We start from the raw sequence: 18,293 nt of genomic DNA, 5'->3' as shown, positions 1-18,293 counted from the left end.
CTTTTAAATTTTTTTAACCGCTAAATACTGTATAGACCAAGGCTAGCAGACCAAAAAATGTAATGTATGCTTGCAAAGCAAGTATTTGGACACTGCAGATACATCAGACGTCTGATGGAGTTAACAGACTGTTTCAATATGTGGCCTGTTTTTTGGTTTAAATTTTTTTTTAACCGCTAAATACTGTATAGACCAAGGCTACCAGACAAAAAAGGCAATGTATGCCTGCAAAGCGAGGATTTGGACACCACAGATATACCGAGCGTCTGACTGAGATAACAGACGGTTTCAATATGTGTTTTAAAAAAAAAACCATGTAACCTCAAAATACTGTATAGACCAAAGCTAGCAGACCAAAGAATGCAATGTATGCCTGAAAAGCCAGAATTTGGAGACCACAGATAGAACAGGTGTCAGACGGAGATAACAAACTGATCAAAATGTGGCCGGAGCAGAATGCGGCGAACAAGGCGGAGCCAGGTCTCTTATAGACCTGATGACGCTGTGCAGCCAGCCAATCGCTGTAATACCACAACAAAGATGGCTGCGGTATTACAGTGCATGGCAGACAATCCCTGCATGCTGATTGGTGCTCTCTAAAGCACCAAAATTAAAAGGAGGAGACCCAAGCTCCTGCCGAATAATCCCGGAAATACTCGCTGAGTCCACCAAGCATAGTGATACTTGGGCGAGTACCGAATAGTGGCGAGCATGTTCGCTCATCACTAGTTGTACCTTAAGATATTTCCCAGCAAAATCCATTTTGGTTTAGTTTTTGAATGTTTTTTGGTGCACCTGTAAAAATAGCGTGAAACTCTGACAACATTGCTTACAGCTGTGACCTAGGAGTCAGAAATGGTTCCAGGGGTGATCCCCATTATGTTCCCGTGTCATTTGAGCAGTGTTTCCATCATTTGCAGAAATTTTTAGCCCTTAAGAGAACCCCCAGGGGGATCGCCATATAAATACTCCGGTGTCCCTTAGACTTACATTGGGCTCGTTGTTAGGGTCGAGTACCCGAGTATTCCAATTTGCTCAACCCAAGCAACGAGCACTCGAGCATTTTAGTGCTCGCCCATTACTACTCCTTATCTAACCTCTCTAACTCGTCGCTCCCTCTTTCTGACCACAACCTATTTACATTATCTTCCCTCTCCTTGTCCACAATCCCCTCTCCACAAACTTGCACACCCTCTCAGAAATCTTAAACACCTCGATCCTCACTTACTTTCTGAATCCCTCCTCCTCATTACAGAGATAAATTCCTTACACAATCCGCTTTATGTAACACCACAATAGCTGTAGTTCTGGAATAGGTAGACCCTCTAGTACATAGCAAAGCTTGCAAAATCAACAGAGAACCCTGGCCCACCAGCTTGACCAAAGAACCAAGACGGGCCTCTAGGAATGCTGACAGAGATGGAAAAGATCCCACTCCAACGAGCACTTTATCGCATTGAAACAGTCCCTCACTACTTTCAAGGCCACACTCGCTGCAGGAAAGCAAACCTTCTTCTCATCTCTCATATCCTCCTTGTCTCACAACCCTAAACAGCTATTCAGCACTTTCAATTCTCTCCTCCATCTCCCAGCACCTCCTTCCTCTCCACTAATCTCCGCTTAAAACTTTGCCTCATTCTTCAAGCAGAGGATTGATAACATCAGAGAAATTTTTGGCCTACAACCCCTAGAGCCCCTCTTGCTATCTACTGAGCCCTCCTCCTCCAAAACCAACTTCTCCACCATTACAGAAGATCGACTTTCCACTCTACCCTCAAGATCACATCTCACCACCTGTGCACTTGACCCGATCCCATCCCACTTCAAAGGGTTAAATGGCGGAAAAAATTGGCGTGGGCTCCCGCGCAATTTTCTCCACCAGAGTGGTAAAGCCAGTGACTGAGGACAGATATTAATAGCCTAGAGAGGGTCCATGGTTATTGGCCCTTCCTGGCTACAAACATCTGCCCCCAGCCACCCCAGAAAAGGCACATCTGGAAGATGCGCCTATTCTGGCACTTGGCCACTCTCTTCCCACTCCCGTGTAGCGGTGGGATATGGGATAATGAAGGGTTAATGTCACCTTACTATTGTAAGGTGACATTAAGCCAGATTAATAATGGAGAGGCGTCAATTATGACACCTATCCATTATTAATCCAATAGTACGAAATGGTTAATAAAACACACACACATTATTTAAAAGTATTTTAATGAAATAAAGACACAGGGTGTTGTAATATTTTATTATACTGGTAATCCACCTGAAGACCCTCGTTCTGTAACAAAGGAAAAATAAAAAAACAACAATATCTCATACCTTCTGTCGCTCAGGTCAAGTCCCATGAAGTAAATCCATCTGAAGGGGTTAAATCATTTTACAGCCAGGAGCTCTGCTAAAGCAGTGCTCGTGCCTGTAAAACACCCGGGGAATGAATGGAAAGCGGGGTGACCTGTAGTTACCTTGAGTCACGGTGAGGCGCCCTCTGCTGGATGTCCTCATATGAACTCGAGCGTGGGAACTTTTCCAAGGCTCCAGTTCCTGAGAACATCCAGCAGAGGGCGCATCACCGCAACTCAAGGTAACTACAGGTCATTCCCCTGCAATCCATTCATTCCCGGGGGTTTTACAGGCACGAGCACTGCTTTAGCAGAGCTCCTGGCTGTAAAATGATTTAACCCCTTCAGATGGATTTACTTCGTGGGACTTGATCTGAGCGACGGAAGGTATGAGATATTGTTTTTTTTATTTTTCCTTTGTGACAGAACGAGGGTCTTCAGGTGGATTACCAGTATAATAAAATATTACAACACCCTGTGTCTTTATTTCATTAAAATACTTTTAAATAATGTGTGTGTGTTTTATTAACCATTTCGTACTATTGGATTAATAATGGATAGGTGTCATAATTGACGCCTCTCCATTATTAATCTGGCTTAATGTCACCTTACAATAGCAAGGTGACATTAACCCTTTATTACCCCATATCCCACCACTACACGGGAGTGGGAAGAGAGAGGCCAAGTGCCAGAAGAGGCACATCTTCCAGATGTGCCTTTTCTGGGGTGGCTGGGGGCAGATGTTTGTAGCCAGGGGGGGGCAATAACCATGGACCCTCTCTAGGCTATTAATATCTGCCCTCAGTCACTGGCTTTACCACTCTGGCGGAGAAAATTGCGCGGGAGCCCACGCCAATTTTTTCCATGATTTAACCCTTTATTTTACAAGCTACAGCGCCCAAATTTTGCACATACACACTACTAACATTAGTAGTGTGGATTATGCAAAAAAAAAAAGGGATATGAGATGGTGTACTGTATGTAAACCATGTCTCATATCCTGTCGGGTTTGTGAAGGAGAAATGAAAAGTTGGCAATTGAATTACCGGCTTTTCTATAGAACACCGCTGCGTATTTCTCGCAAGTCACACTACTGGTCCGTGTGTAATCCGTATTTTTCTCACCCCCATAGACTTTCATTGGCGATTTTTTTGCGCAATACGGTGACAAAACGCAGCATGCTGCGATTTTCTACAGCCATAGAAGACCGTATAATACGGATCCATAAAATACAGCTGATAGGAGCTTGGCCATAGAGAATCATTGGGCCGTGTGTTAAGGCCAGTCTCACACGTCCAGATAATTCCAGTACCGGAATTATCCGTGTCCGTGTGCCCCTGCGTTTCTGTGGCTCATCAGTGTGGCACACATGTGCCTCCCGTGTGCCCACTGGGTACCACACGCACCATGCAGGAGACAGCGCTAAAGTTTAGCGCTGTCCCCTGCATCGTGCTTTATTTTACACACGAAATACCACTAAAAAAATGGATTATTCATATCTTCTTTACAGCAAACGCTGCTGCACAGAAGATATGAATCGCGGCTTCAGCACCATGTGGGGGGGAAAGCGCTTACTGGAGCGCTGTCTCCTGCACGGCACACAGAGAACGTCCGTGTGCGGTACGTGTTTTACACGGACCCATTGACTTTAATGGGTCCGTGTAATACGTGCGCTCTCACGAACACTGACATGTCTCCGTGTTTGGCACACGGAGACACGGTCCGCAAAAAATCAATGACATCTGCACAGATGCATTGATTTTAATGTGTCTACGTGTGTCAGTGGCTCCGGTACGTGAGGAAACTGTCACCTCACGTACCGGAGCCACTGACGTGTGAAACCGGCCTTATGCGTATTTTACGGATGTATTTTCTGCGCTCATACGTCCATAAAACTCGCTAGTGTGACGCCGGCCAGAGAGAGAGATTTTTTTTGCCAAATCTTGCCAGTTTGGGTCTCCATTATTTTCAATGGGGTTTGGGTTCACTTCTGGTAGGCAAATCAAACTTTGTAATAAGTTTTGGTTGTGTACCAGAACCCAAACTTCCTCGGGTCCGCTATCTAAAATGCATCAATTTTCTTCATATTTTTTTTTCTATCTAATCAGTTTGAAAAAAGGAGGGAGAAATGATGCAATGCATTTTTAAAGGGTTTGAAGTGGGCTGCATGGATATATTTTGTAGCTACAGCTGCAGCCCACAAGAGTACATTGAGGTGTACTCAATTCAAAGTATTACTCTGGACTGTTTTTAAAATTGGAAACTCTGGCTACAAAATATTTTCATGTAATATTAATTTGGAATACAGCAATAATTTATTTTTTGGATGTGAGCTTTGTGTTAAGAGTAGACCGGAAATCCTGTATTAGAAATCAACAGCTGCAGGTAAGATGTCTCTTTAAATTAGCCAGCAAATATCTGTTATCTCATGTGGGGATAACATGTCGCAGATTGAGCAGACATGGACCACCTGGCCATCTGTAATCCCTAGTCATGTCTTTGTTACCTACTTAAAGAGTTGTTTTTTGATTATTCACTGATTACATTTTAATCAAAAAAATAAACTAAATAAAATATGTATTTATAAAATTCTTTCCATTTGTTAAGTCAAACAGAGTTCACTCAAGTATTATGAATTGTATATTTCTTTTGTAACAGCACTTTGGAAGCAAGCTTTGGCAATCCGATGTGGTTTACATTTCAGGTGAAGGGATCGTGTATGTAGAAAAGGATGTCCAGTTTCACACATAACCTAATTAATGTTGTCATGCAATAGATTGGCGAAGGAGGACAGATATTTTGTTGGCTGATTTAAATCCCAGCTGTTTAAAATGTAACATTCCTGAAGTGTGAAACTGTTCCTCTAAGCAACAACAGCTGGGACAGCTCTTACTCTCTTCATTTAGTTTCCCAAAGTTTATACATTCTTAGACAAAAAAAAAAACACAAAAGGACGGATAGGCATCGAATAGTAGCAGTGTTCCTCTAGGCTTCTTCTTCCCTGGTGCTTGCTCCACATTCAGTCTGTCAAGAAATACGCTATGTGTAACATAACATGCAATATTTGCAGATAAAAATAGATTACATTTGTCACACATTAGCTGTGAAAATATTTTTGCTGAACACTTGCTTATCTTTTACCTAGAGGAAAATGAATATAATAAACAATAATTTATGAACTGTCTGAATGCAGACAATCATGAAGTGGTGATTTCCTGGGTCTTTCTTCATAGTAACACAGAGTTCCTTTTCATTATAAACCCGTTTTTTGTGACATAAGATATCTGGTCCTGCCGACAGGCACAGTTCTTCATGGACAGGATCTTCACAGCGCATGGCCATCTGCTGATATTTACATGTAAGAGGTATCCTTCATAATACTTTCCGTCCCAAGCAAAGCTTTTCATATTTAGTCCTCATTTGGGGTAGATATAGGTTAGCGTCTGATTTCTATAATTTATTTATTTCCAAGTTGACTATTCTGTATCAGGGATTAGCGAACGTGGTCGGATAAGGTTTTATCTCCGCATGCTCGGATGTTACCCAAGTATTTTGGGGATGCTCAGGTAATATATTCGAGTCCCTGCAGCTGCATATTTTGTGTCGGTAGACTGCCGCAATGCATGCAAGGATTGCTTGCTTGTTAGGAAATCCCTGCATGTGTTGCAGCTGTCTACTGCTACAAGTGATGCAGCTGCAAGGACTCAAATATATTATTCGAGCACGACCAAGATACTCGGACAACACCCAAGCATGCTCAGATAACACCTTACCCGACCACGTTCACTCATCACTATTCTGTATATCAGCAATATTTTCTGCACTGTTGAACACTAATCACTGTTCTCTTTAGGGCTAATTGTTTAATTTCCCAATCTCCAACAAATACGAGGGCCAATTGGACATAAAGTGGATTAATACATTCCAATATTTTTGTAATCAAGGGAAGGAATCAGAGTGCCTGAAACAAATGCAAATAATGAGAACTTAAAAAAATAAATATGCAGGACCTGCAAGATATAAGGGGCTAAACACAGAATCACTATTCTGCTCATACTATAAAGAAATGCAGATAAAAAAAATTGCATATCATAAATAATATATTAAAATAGTATACCAATTACAATAGTTGCCAGTATGTCAAACTTGTACATATTGTTTCATGTTACATGTTTTCTGTGCATTCTGTGTTTCTTGAAGTATTTATATACGAACAAGTAATAGACCAAAAAGCAGACTTAAAACTAAAAATATATATGATATGCTGATCCCACGGTACAGTCTCTGTACCAGCGCAATCAGCTGCAGAAACCTCACTAAAATACACAGTAAAGCTCTTGCTTTAACTGCTAGAATCGGAGTTCTACACTTTATATGCTGCTATTAAATGGCTGCGGCAGGAGTTTGACAGGAGAGTGATCTCTGTCAGCCCAACAACACCCCTGCAATGAGATTGTGGAGTGCCCATGGTTTTCTATGGAAGCATGAGGCCAGATTATAGAAAGTCTGATCTTCAGAAGACATACAGTTGAAGCTAGAAGTTTACATACACTATATAAAAAGACACATATGCATGTTTTTCTCAATATCTGACATGAATAAAATATTCCCGTTTTAGGTCAATTAGGATTACCATAATTACTAATATTTGCCAAATGCCAGAATAATGAGAGAGAGAGAATGGTTTAAGGCATTTTATTACTTATTGCAAATTTAAAAATTTACATACACTAAGATGCCTTTAAACAATTCTGGACTGCCCGTATGATGATGTCATGTGTTTGGAAGCTACTATTTTGTCGGCAACATCTGAGTTAATTAAACACACACCTCTGGATGTCTTTTAATGCACACCTGAAACACACTGCTTCTTTGTGTAGCATTATGGGAAAGTCTAAAGAAATCAGTGAAGATATCAGGAAGAGAATTGTGGACTTGCACAAGTCTGGCTCATCCTTGGATACAATTTTAAGATACCTGAAGATGCCTCGTTCATCTGTACAAACAATTATACACAAGTACAAACAAGATGGCAATGTCCAGCCATCATACCGCTCAGGAAGGAGGCGGGTTCTGTGTCCTAGAGTTGAACGTGCTTTGGTCCGACATGTGCATATAAACCCAAGGACAAAAGCAAAAGACCTTGTGAAGATGATGGCGGAAGCTGGTAAGATTGTGTCAATATTCACAGTGAAACGAGTACTGTATCAACATGGACTGAAAGGCCACTCTGCCAGAAAGAAGCCATTACTCCAAAAGAAATATAAAAAAGCCAGATTAATGTTTGCTAATGCACACCGGAACAAAGACCTTAATTTTTAATTACCCACACCAAGAATAATGGGCCCAACTTCCATCAGGATTTCAGTCTCCTCGTATTCCTATTCCTGTCTCCTCATCCTCAGTGGAACTAGCCTCCCTATCACTCCCTTCTGGGAAGTCTGGAGCACTGCCTTGGCGAAGTGTCAGCACGCTCTGCTGAAGCTCATCGTTTTAGGTGATTTCCTCCGACTTTGTAAGCCCTACGAATGACAGCAATGTAAAGTAAATGCAGCCCAAATGTATTTTTTGGAAGTTGTCTTAATGTCCATGCCTTACCATCCAAACCCTTTTTGTTCTGGAAATCACCTCCTCCTCCTGCTTCTGCAACAAGTTTTTAGTGGTATTCTATGTATACCCCACATGGGTAATGTTTTTTACTTTTTGAAAACTTTGCACATTCTGCAGTGGTGAAATTTGTAGTTTCTATCTCTACCTATTGTAATAACTTCAAAATGTATTGTGAAGTCCCCATCACAGTTTCTTTCAGCTTGTATGATACAGACCCCTTGGGTAATTTTTTGAAAACTTTGGACATTGTGGAATGGTTAACATTGTACTCCCTATGTCTACCTATGTTAATAACTGCAAAATGTGTTGTGAGGTCCCCATCAGGGTGTCTTTCAGCTTGTATGACACAGACCCCTTGGGTAATTTTTTGAAAACTTTGCACATTGTGCAATGGTGATACTTGTTCTCCCTATGTCTATCTATTGTAATAACTGCAAAATGTATTGTGAAGTCACCATCACGATGTCTTTCAGCATGTATGATAATGACCGCTTGGGTAATTTTCTGCAAACTTTGCATATTGTTTAATGGTGAAAATTAAACTCCCTATCTGTACCCATATTAATAACTGCAAAATGTATTGTGAGGTCTCCATCACGGTGTCTTTCAGCTTGTATGATACAGACCCCTTGGTGTAATTTTTGGAAAACTTTGTACATTGTGCAATGGTCAAATTTCTACTCTCAATCTCTATATATTCTATTATTATAATTTTTTTATTATGTTACCCTTCTCACGGTCTCTTTAAGCATGTATCTTGTAGCCTGATATTGATTTTTGCGCCTGAACTTGGACATTTTGGAACATCAATGCATTAATATGCTCCACACACTTCTTCAGGTTTCAGCCTTACACATAATAATAAGAGTAATGAAACATGCTCTATATACAGTGGGTACGGAAAGTATTCTCACCCCTTTAAATGTTTCACTTTGTTTCATTGCAGTTATTTGGTAAAGTTAATTTTTTTCTCATTAATGTACACTCTGCACCCCATCTTGACTGAAAAAAAACAGAAATGTAGTAATTTTTGCAAATTTATTAAAAAAGAAAAACTGAAAAATCACATGGTCATAAGTATTCAGACCCTTTGCTCAGTATTGAGTAGAAGCACCCTTTTCAGCTAACACAGCCAGGAGTCTTCTTGGGAATGATGCAACAAGTTTTTCACACCTGGATTTGGGGATCCTCTGTCATTCTTCCCTTCCTTCCTCTCCAGTTCCGTCAGGTTGGATGGTGAACATTGGTGGAGAGTCATTTTCAGGTCTCTCCAGAGATGCTCAATTGGGATAAGGTCAGGGCTCTGGCTGGGCCAGTCAAGAGTGGTCACAGAGTTGTTCTGAAGCCACTCCTTTGTTATTTTAGCAGTGTGCTTAGGGTCTTGTTGGTAGGTAAACCTTCAGCCAAGTCTGAGGTCCAGAGCACTCTGGAAGAGGTTTGCATCCAGGATATCTCTGTACTTGTCCGCATTCATGTTTCCTTCAATGACAATCACTCGTCCTGTCCCTACAGCTAAAAAACACCCCCATAGCATGATGCTGCCACCACTATGTTTCACTGTTGGGATTGTATTGGGCAGATGATGAGCAGTGCCAGGTTTTCTCCACACATACCACCTAGAATTATCACCAAAAAGGTCTATCTTCATCTCATCAGACCAGAGAATTTAATTTCTCATAGTCTGGGAGTCCTTCATGTGTTTTTTTTTTTAGTAAACTCTATGTGGGCTTTCATATGTCTTGCACTGAGGAGAGGCTTTTGTTGGGCCACTCTGCCATAAAGGCCCAACTGGTGGAGGGCTGCAGTAATAGTTGACATTGTGGAACTTTCTCCCATCTCCCTACTGCATCTCTGGAGCTCAGCCACAGTGATCTTGGGGTTCTTCTTTACCTCTGTCACCAAGGCTCTTCTCCCACGATTGTTCAGTGTGGCTGGACGGCCAGGTCTAGGAAAACTTTTGGTGGTCCCAAATTTCTTCGTTTTAAGGATTATGGAGGCCACTGTGCTCTTAGGGACCGTGAGTATGCAGAAATTCTGTTGTAACCTTGGCCAGATCTGTGCCTTGCCACAGTTCTGTCTCTGAGCTCCTTGGCCACTTCCTTTGACCTCATGATTCTCATTTGGTCTGACATGCACTGTGAGCTGTGAGGTCTTATATATACAGGTGTGTGCCTTTCCAAATCAAGTCCTATCAGTTTAATTAAACAAAGCTGGACTCCAATGAAGGAGTAGAACCATCTCAAGGAGGATCACAAGGAAATGGGCAGCATGTGACTTAAATATGAATGTCTGAGCAAAGGGTCTGAATACTTATGACCATGTGATATTTCAGTTTTTCTTTTTTTATTAAATTTGCAAAAAATTCAACATTTCTGTTTTTTTCAGTCAAGATGCTTGCAGAGTGTACATTAATGTGAAGAAATATGAACATTTTTGAATTTACCAAATGGCTGCAATGAAACAAAGAGAGAAAAATTTAAACGAGTCTGAATACCTTCCATACCCACTGTACATGCTGCTACTTCGAAAATCTAACCCACACATCCCTTCAAAATAATACCTCTGTTAGCATATGCCATATATTGCTCATATACGCAGTACCCCAGTAGGTGGTCGGAATGCCTGGGTACAAAATCTGTGTCTGAGGGTGAAACCACAGTCCCTTCACTTTATTATGGCCTTCCCAATCTGCTGTCCAGAAAGCAGGTGCTCATGACTCCTTACCACAACCTGCATTTGCACAGACAAAATACTCAGCAACCATGTCCAGTTTGTGGTTAGAGTCTGACTGATAAATTGAGCCTATGGACAGGAGTCTTTTATAAATATGACTATATAAGACAGCTGTCTTTAATGCAGGTAACAAGTTGATTAGGAGCGTCTAACTGGTCTGTAGGAGCCAGAACTCTTAATGGTTGGTAGGAGATCAAATATTTCTCACTGCAAAATGCAAATAAATGTATATAATTTATACAATTTGATTTTCTGGATTTTATTTTTGATATTCTATATGTCAATGTATGTATATATATATATATATATATATATATATATATATATATATATATATATATATATATATATATTTATAGAGTAATAGGTGCGTTCGCAACCCCGGGGTCCACCGTGCAGGAGTAAAACCCGCTGCTAGTAACTGACGGTACTATATGGCGGTATAAATGAACTCTGTTACTTCACAGAGTCACTTAAGACAAGAGAACGCTGTGCCCTGTTAACCTTACAGAGGAACACCGCTACCAAATAGAGCGAACAGTGGTCATGCAGTCAGAATAGCACACGCAAAACTCCTCACCGGAGGTGCCGGTATTCTAATGGCTTATTTCAGCCAAACCCTGAAACCACATACACATGACCACACTGGCGCAGAACACACAACTTAGTTGATACTAGCGCATGGCCGTGCGGCCATGCGAACCTTTCATAGCTGCAGCAACTACAGGACCTTCCTAGATGACCAATGGGAGCTGCTACAGTACCTGAGCCACTTCAAGACCTTCCTAGAGGACCAATGGGAGCTGCTGTAGTACCTGAGCATGTGACCCCTGACCTCCAATGAGAGAACTTACCCTGGGCATGCTCAGACGTCTGCTCGCCGCTGACCAGTACTGGCTACAATGGCTGAGCCTGGAAAGGCAGCAGTAACCATCTGCACCATATCAGGCTGAGCCAGACGCTGGGACCGACGTCTCCACTGAGCAGGCTCCACTGTGGCTGGAGAAGAATGGGAGACCGCAGTGGAGATGGTTTGAGATTCCCCCTGTGCAGAGGCAGGAACTCGACCCCTAACACAATGTTAAAATTAACTTACCCTTAAAATTATAGACTGTTCATCTCTTTGTCAGTGGGCAAATTTACAAAATCAGCTAGGGATCAAATACTTATTTCCCCACTGTATCCTGTAATTACTCCATTGTTGCTCAAAACCATGCAACAGATACATTCTTCCTGGTTGTCTATTTTCTGGAAGAAGTGCGTAGGCTTGTGCAGATTGGTTAATGGCACTCCTGTCTCTTTCCCTTGAGGAGGCTGCTTCCAAGTAAAATGAGGCTTGTACATGTTTCTGACATGTTTTTCAGGCCTAACAGACTGACCACAATACAGGCTCTCGCTTGCATACACTGTAATCAGAATTTAGTTCTAATGCTTTTGGTGTCTGGTAGAATCCAATTTACTGACATTGAGCACACAGCTCCCCAACTCCTGTATAAGGTACCATCTCACAGTGCCACTTTGGTGGCTACGACGGCACGATCCGTGACGTTCCAGCGATATCCATACGATATCGCTGTGTCTGACACGCAGCAGCGATCAGGGACCCCGCTGAGAATCGTACGTTGTAGCAGATCGTTTGGAACTTTATTTCGTCACTGGATCTCCCACTGTCATCGCTGGATCAGTGTGTGTGACACCGATGTAAGCGCAGGGCCATGCTTAGTAACCCGATGTTTACCCTGGTTGCCATCGTAAATGTAAAAAAAAAAAACAGTACATACTCACATTCCGGTGTCACGTACCTCGCCGTCTGCTTCCCGCACTGACTGTGAGTGCCGGCCGTAAAGCAGGGCACAGCGGTGACGTCACCGCTGCGCTCTGCTTTTACTTTACGGCTGGCACTCACAGTCAGTGCGGGAAGCAGAAGGCGAGGGACGTGACACCGGAATGTGAGTATGTACTGTTTGGTTTTTTTTACATTTACGATGGTAACCAGGGTAAACATCGGGTTACTAAGCACGGCCCTGCACTTAGTAACCCAATGTTTACCCTGGTTACCCGGGGACTTCGGCATCGTTGGTCGCTGGAGAGCTGTCTGTGTGACAGCTCTCCAGCGACCACACAACGACTTACCAACGATCACGGCCAGGTCGTATCGCTGGTCGTGATCGTTGGTAAATCGTTTAGTGTAACAGTACCCTTATATTCATCTTACAGCAGCTCCACCCGCTATGACAGTGGCTCCATTGGGATCTGGTGGCCAACATGAACTGTGGAGCTCACAAAACTCAGGTTTCATGGTACCTGCTGATCCTCTGAAAATGTGAAGCAAGGGACGCATAATGACATGGCAGTGGACGTGGTGGTGGCGGGAGAGGCCCAAAATTCAAATGGGCATGTTTTATCTGGCATTGTAATATGATGGGGAATATGTATTCCACTATCTAGCTAACAATTTGGAATGAGGGAGGGACCTCCCAAATGTAGGAGTGAGAGCCCTCACAAATGTTAAAGGAAAAAATAAAGCCAAAACACTCCGTGTGAACATATGCTAAAGGGGAGGAATAATTTTGTATTTTTTATTTTGCATTATATACATGTAAATATGAAGGAAAAAAATGTTTCTTACCGTTTTTCACTTTAAAAAAAAAATTAGGTTTGGTTTAGTAGATCCGTAAAACTAGCGTAATAGTATGACAACATTACTCCAAGATACCATATGTGAATTAGAAAGGCATGCAGGCATCTTCTCCATGCGGTTGTCATTTAGTATTAGCTCTTTCCCATCCATTTCAGGTTTTTTCAAGGGCCCCCAGACTTGTTTGTTGGGTCCAGCAGAAAAATATTAGGCTTTCCTATTGACTTGCATTGGATTAGTTATTCGGTACAAATACATGGTTGTGAGGCAGTGACCAGGGTCATATGCGAGTGTCACTATTTGTCCCCCAGGATGCACACACAAGCATATTAAGGCCGTGGGAGTGCATTGCAGTCACAGGCATAGCTGTGATTGCAATGCAGAATAAAAGTGAGTGTTGGTCTTGGTCAAGCTATTTGTCCAAGGCAGATTTAGGAAAACCTGCCATGGGCTTTTATTTTTGAAAAGGACTACAGGAAGGTAGTGAGGAGGTCCATTTTCTTTCCGGCCAGGTTTTCCATGTAGCCTACGGCCACAGGTTCCTTGTAAAAACCCTTGCAGCAGAGAGTTGGGTGTGTCAGTTTGGTTTTGCAAGCATGTAGAGCTGAAGGCTCTGCAGATCTCCACTTGTGTGAAGCAACACTGAACCTAAGTGGAGCCAAAAGGCCTGACACCCCTCAGCGTACACGGCAGTGAAGTGCCCTCAGCAATTGGACACATTTATGGACTGATCTGTTTCCCGATTGTGATCCGGAGGATACCTTTGGTTTTGTTTGTAAGATTTGGACATTAAAACTACATTTACTTTGAACTTTGTTAGGTCACTGCCTCATCTCTGCATAGTGAGGACACCGCTGCACTACAACGGATATTAGAAATTATTTGTGCCGATTTTCCCAAATCCGAATATTTTGCTATTCGCTCATCACCACTCATAATATCTGTGAAACTTGGTGGTAGTATCATGGTTTGGGTCTGTTTTTCTGCATGGGGGCTAGGACTACTTGGCATCATTGATGGAACAAAGAATTCGTAAATATACTAGCAAATTTTACAGAAAAAAGTCTATGTACTCCTCATTTTGGCTTACAAATACTGAGGTAAAAAGCTCACCAAAAACTCCACATGTGCACGTGGCCTAAATACTCACTAAATACTCCTGTTGGGAATGTAGCATCACAGTTGTAGCAAAGTAGAAGGGATTTAAAGAAATCTTTGTGTTGTGTTACCCTGTTTAAAATAACCTACGTGTTTAAAAAAAAATGTAAATTTATCTTCCAAGAATGCTGATTGTGGATATTCCTCATAGTTAAACTTATATGTGGAAAAATCACAGGTAAAAAATGTCTATGCATTTTTAGTACATTTATGTTGTAGAAATACACTAACAGTAACCAGACCAAAGAATCCATTTGGTATAGTTAACATTAAAAAAGAATGACAGCGATAACCACTTTAAAAAAAAAATAGCCTAAAAATATAATTTTCCCTACATCAAAGTATTATAACCTAGCATGATTTTGACCTGCATAAAGACTTTGTCAAGTCTGATGAAGGCTATATATAGGTCGAAACGTGAGCTCTGTCACAGCTAACAATAATGTCAGACTGTATTGTCCCATTTAAGGCTGCACGTGTCTTGCAATTAGTAAAGACTGCACTGCCTTAATATTAGAAATATCCATTATTTCTGTTCAGGGACCTATAGGTACCAGACACTGCTGCATCCATTATAAAAAGTTGCCCCCATTTCTGCTTGGAGACTGATTGCTAGCAGTGCTGTTGCTATTCAGAGTGAAATACAACCATTGTAAATTTATTAAAAAAAAATTAAAACAATTTAAAAAAGGGCAGCTTCAAAAAAAGGCACAAAATATAGAGTTCAAGCCGCAACTACTAAAGCTACTACAAAAAATATGAAATTACTTCACAAAACTGGAGAAATAACAATGATGAATCATGGACAAAGTTAACAAACTTTCTGTATAGAGATGAGCAAATAAATTAGTAAGTTGAATCCAGCAGGGTTGAAGTTAAAACCAGTCTCTGTTTATTTCTTCATTAAAAATATGGTACACCACTCCAAAATATGAACCATATGACAATTTCACAGCATGTCACGCAAAATTTCAAAGTATAGCAGCGTTATTGCGACACGTTTCGGCATTGCATGACGTTTCGACGTTGCAAAGTATAGCATTTCAACGCTGCTATACTTTGAAATTTTGCGTGACATGCTGTGAAATATTCATATGTTTCATATTTTGGAGTGGTGTACCATATTTTTAATGAAGAAATAAACAGAGACTGGTTTTAACTTCAATCCTGCTGGATTCAACTTACTTTTTTCTGTGGATCGTTTGCTCTAACCTTTCCGTGCAGGAACAGATGAGGAGTAGCCTACATTCAGGTGAGCTAACTTCATTTGTGTTTTTTGAGCAAATAAATTGGTGAAATTGAATTCTACTAGAATCTTACAAAAATCCACATTTGAAAAAATGCAGATTTTTTGTAATTCTGAAACATAATGGGCCATCAAAACGTTAAAAAAACAAAGGCTAGGTTCACATCGCGTTAGGGCATTCCGTTTAACTGATCCGTTAAACGGATGCGCTAACGATGTGTCCCAAATTGTTTTAATTTTTGCGATTGCACTAAAGCATGCGTTAGTGCATGGTTCTATTGCATCGACATGCATTAGCAATAGAGTTATTTGCACAGCAAACACTTCCGTTCTCTGTGCGTTCACTGTAACGTACCCAAAAATTTGGTAGTTCGCGTTTGAAGGTGCATCACAAAGTAACGGACCATCGCTGAAGCATTCCGATTTTAACATGCGTTAGGATGCGTTACGCTAATCGAAGTCTATGGGCGCGTTAATGGATCCGTTACATAGCATTAGTGCTGCTTAGAAACGGATCCGTTAAATGGAATGCCCTAACGCGATGTGAACCTAGCCAAATCGTTATACTTACCTCAACAGTCACATCCCCAGCCCATCCTCTACTCACCGCCACTTGTCCAGTCCTTGCCGCATCATCTTATCCCCTGCTGCTTTCAATGGAATCTTCAAGCCTCTGTGCTGGATTTCCATGTACAGCAGGGGTGTCAAACTGCATTCCTCAAGGGCTGCAACAGGTCATGTTTTCAGGATTTCCTTGTATTGCACAGGTGATCATTTAATCACCTGCACAGAATGATTCCAGCACCTTGTGCAATGAGAAGGAAATCTTGAAAACATGCATGGTTTGAGGCCCTCGAGGAATTCAGTTTGACACCCCTGATGTACAGGTGCTTCTCACAAAATGAGAATATCATCAAAAAGCTAATTTATATCAGGTCTTCAATGCAAAAAGGTGAAGCTCACGTATTATATAGAGTAATTTTTAACATAGTGATCTATTTCAAGTGTTTATTTCTGTTAATGTTGAAGATTATGGCTTGCAGCCAATGAAAACCCAAAAGTCATTATCTCAGTAAATTAGAATACTTTATTACACCAGCTCGAAAAATGTTTGTAAAATCCGAAATGTTGGCCTGCTGAAATGTATGTTCAGTAAATGCACGGAACTCCTTTTGCATCAATTACTGCATCAATGTGGTGTGGCATGGAGGCGATCAGCCCGTGACACTGCTGAGGCGCTATGGAAGCCCAGGTTGCTCTGATTGCAACCTTCAGCTTGTCTGCATTGTTGGGTCTGGTGTCTCTCATCTTCCTCTTGACAATACCCAATAAATTCTCTATGTGACATGTCATCTAATCCTCAGATGACATGGTTTCCCAAACCATCACTGATTGTGGAAACTTCACACTAGACCTCAAGCAGCTTGAATTGTGTGCCTCTCCACTCTTCCTCCAGACTCTGGGACCTTGATTTCCAAATGAAATGCAAAATTTACTTTAATCTGAAAACAACACCTTGGACCACTGAGCAACAGTCCAGTTCTTTTTCTCCTTGGCCCAGATAAGACACACACATATTTAATGACCTTTTCCTAACAATCCTTTCAAGGCTGCAGTTATCCTGGTTGCTTGTGCACCTTTTTCTACCACACTTTTTCCTTCCTCTCAATTTTCCATTAATATGCTTGAATACAGCACTTTGCGAACAGACAGATTCTTTAGCAATGACCTTTTGTGGCTTTATCTCCTTGTGGATTGTATCTTTGACTGCGTTCTGGACATCTGTCAAGTCAACTGTCTTCCCCATGATTGTGGATCCAACTGAAACAGACTAAGGGAACTTTTTAAATGCTTAGGTAGCCTTTGCAGGTGTTTTTTGTTAATTATTCTAATTTACTGATAATAATCATCAACATAAACAGAAACTCTTGAAATAGATCACTCTGATTATAATGACTATAATATGAGTTTCCCTTTTTGTATTGAATAACTGAAATAAATTAACTTTTTGATGATATTGATATTCTAATTTTGTGAGAAGCACCTGTATCTTGTTGGCCTGGAGAGTTCAGTGCTGATGCACAGGATGTCTAAATGTATGGTGCTCACAGTGAAAAAAGGAGCTGTCAGTTTTCTTATGAGAGGCCTCATGTGTGCTGAAAGGGTCAGAGAGCTACATTTTATTGATGGTATCATGATTTCACCGATTTACTGCTCTATATTAAAAGAGAAGATGCTACTATCACTCCATGGACTTGGTAGAAGTGTCATTTTCCAATATTGCAATGAACCAAAACACATACACTACTATTCAAAAGTTTAGGGTCACTTAGAAATTTCCTTATTTTTGAAAGATAAGCACATTTTTTTTTCCAATGAAGCTAACATTAAATGATTCAGAAATACATTCTATACATTAATGTGGTAAATGACTATTCTAGCTGCAAACGCCTGGTTTGTAATGCAATATCTTCATAGGTGTATAGAGCCCTATTTCCAACAACCATCACTCCAGTGTTCTTATGGTACTTTGTGTTTGCTAACTGTGTAAGAAGGCTATTGGATGGTT

Source organism: Ranitomeya variabilis, chromosome 6 (assembly GCF_051348905.1).
Source record: "Ranitomeya variabilis isolate aRanVar5 chromosome 6, aRanVar5.hap1, whole genome shotgun sequence".
Classification (NCBI taxonomy): Eukaryota; Metazoa; Chordata; class Amphibia; order Anura; family Dendrobatidae; genus Ranitomeya; species Ranitomeya variabilis.
This window is presented reverse-complemented; position numbering follows the sequence as displayed.